General features: G+C 30.5%; 1 protein-coding gene and 1 long non-coding RNA gene across 2 annotated transcripts in view; one reads left to right on the forward strand and one right to left on the reverse strand.

Annotated features, from left to right (window-relative positions):
* Window positions 1–1,733, forward strand: part of LOC124952056 — a 4,102-nt gene extending 2,369 nt beyond the window's left edge. The window contains exons 2-4 of the long non-coding RNA XR_007101810.1: window positions 823–1,288; window positions 1,389–1,531; window positions 1,614–1,733. This is a non-coding gene — a long non-coding RNA (uncharacterized LOC124952056). The remainder of the gene's footprint in view (window positions 1–822; window positions 1,289–1,388; window positions 1,532–1,613) is intronic.
* Window positions 1–2,500, reverse strand: part of LOC124952223 (GAS2-like protein pickled eggs) — a 51,516-nt gene that overhangs the window by 38,184 nt on the left and 10,832 nt on the right. The window lies entirely within an intron of this gene.

The raw sequence follows: 2,500 nt of genomic DNA on the forward strand, positions 1-2,500 counted from the left end.
CTTACATATATACATAAATAAATCGTACGGTAGTGACGCTAGAAGGACGTATGCAAGTTGTAAACATCAGAGACAGAAATCAAAAACAGATTGAGAGAGAGAAAGAGAGAGAGAAATTCTAAAGGCAATCACGAATTTTAATATTTTCCTATCTTCTTTCTCTCTCTCTCTCTCTCTCTCTCTCTCTCTCTCTCTCTTTCTCTCTTTTTTTTTTTCCATTTAACTTATCAATTATTTCGATAAATAATCCACACTATAAACGATTGATGCCGACTTTAAGTAATAAAAATTATTAAAAAAAAAAAATTAAAACAATGAGTAAATAAATGAAATTTATTAATTAGGAATTTTTTATTTGTCGCGAAATATATACAAATAGATCACGAGTCTCTCTCTCTCTCTCTCTTTCTCTCTTATTGATAATCAATATCACTAATACATAGTAGAGATATAATTCATAATTAATAAGTTAAAAAAGAAAAAAGATAGATAGATAGAGATAGAGAGAGGGAGGGAGAAAGAGAGATGGGATCAATTGTTATTTTTTGGATATTCAGATGGTCTATTAAAATTTTCAAAAGGAATTTATAAAGAAATATTCACGCTTATCTCGGCAAAACTCGAGGAAGAACAACACATTCTTGATATGTGACTTCATAACGTGATAAACTTTATACTGATACTCTGAAAAAGACGTAGTATAAACATGCATACGTATAAATATACGCACACACTCACGCACATACTCACACTCACACATATGCTTCCACACACACACACACACACACACACACGTATATAATACGTGTCTGCTTATTTTAGATGCAGTGAACTGATTAGAAGTTAGCTCTCTCTGAATCATTGGTCTTTCGGGAATAATATAACGAAACGTTGTGTTTACGTCACGACGCAAAAATACGTGGAAGTATGTATGTATGGTATCTATCGAATTTCTCGTCAATTACAGTTCCATTAAATAAATAACTAAAAAAAGAAGAAAAAAAAAAGAGAGAGAGAAAGAGAAAGAGAGAGAGAGAGAGAGAGAGAGAAAGGAACGAACCTGAATTGGCTTGAATTTTTTTATGAAAACTAACTAAGAGAGGAAAAAGAAAATTGTAATTCGTTTCGTTTCGTTTCATTTTGAATTGGATTGAATCGAATCGGATCGAATTGGTTTGAAATATCGGCAAAAGAGATATGGGACACGAAATAATTATCGTATCCTTTCGAAGTGTATCTCGGCCTTAATTGCAAAGTTCTGGCAACGATCCTCCAAAAAAAAAACTTCGTAAGTATATATACCATTTATATATCATCCTATATATATATATATATATGTATATGTACATATGTATGCATGTATGTATGTATGTATGTATGTTACGTAGGGATGTTACGTACACATTTAAAACTTGAGAACTTGAAAAAAGGACGATGGAATTAGGACGAATAAAACTTCAGACTATTAGTTAAGAATCTTAAAAAGGACATTATCGAGAAGTAGACAAACTTTTTCGGATATTTTGCTGAAGTAAGAAAAATCTCTCTCTCTCTCTTTCTCTCTCTCTCTCCCTTTATCTATCTTACTCTTTAAAATTCTTATCTCCTCACAGGAAGTGTGTCATCGTACAAATATATCGTACAACCTAGCGGAAAACCACACGAAAGTAAAGCAAGGATGACGTTTTTCTCTTTCTTTCTTTCTTCTCTCTCTCTCTCTCTCTCTCTCTCTCTCTCTCTCTCTCTCTCTCTCTGTCTCTCTCAATAATAACGATAGCAAAATTTCTACGTTTCATGAAAAATGGAAAAATTCTTAAATAAAAAAATAATAAAAAGACAAAAAAAAAAAAGAGAATAAAAAAGAATTCGGTATATATAGAAATTTAAAGAAGAAAAAAGATAAATGAATTTAAATTAAAAATCTCTTTGTATATCTATATCTATATATATATATATAATATATAAAAATATAAATCCAAATATATAAATATATAAATATATAAAAATATAAATCCAAAAATAAAAAAATCTCTTTTCCTTTCTTGATTATTATTATCTATCTTATATCACCAATCTAATTATATAATTTTCATTGACTCTTTGACGCATACAAATAGATAATAATCAATTCAACGTCAATTCTCCCTTCGTGTCCTTCGTACTGAACTTCGGTTTGACTTTGTGCTTGAACTTGAACGAAATGGGCTAAAGGCGATCAATACGAGCTTTCAGCGCTTGCGAACCAAAACTTCGACCAGCCGGCGACGACGACGACGATGACGACAACGACAACGACGTAGATGATATCAGAGATAATGACCAATCTAACAGCAATACTCAGAGATGTGTCATAATAATCATTTTTTACCTTTGAAATGTCAAAAGGAATACATATGTATGTATTAATTTAAACATTTCGATTTTTCGATTATTTTCAATTTCATTAAATCTGTCCATAATATATGAAAGTGATCGAAGTCAATTAAAATTTAAAAAAAAA

This window comes from Vespa velutina, chromosome 10, assembly GCF_912470025.1.
Source record: "Vespa velutina chromosome 10, iVesVel2.1, whole genome shotgun sequence".
In the NCBI taxonomy this organism is placed as follows: Eukaryota; Metazoa; Arthropoda; class Insecta; order Hymenoptera; family Vespidae; genus Vespa; species Vespa velutina.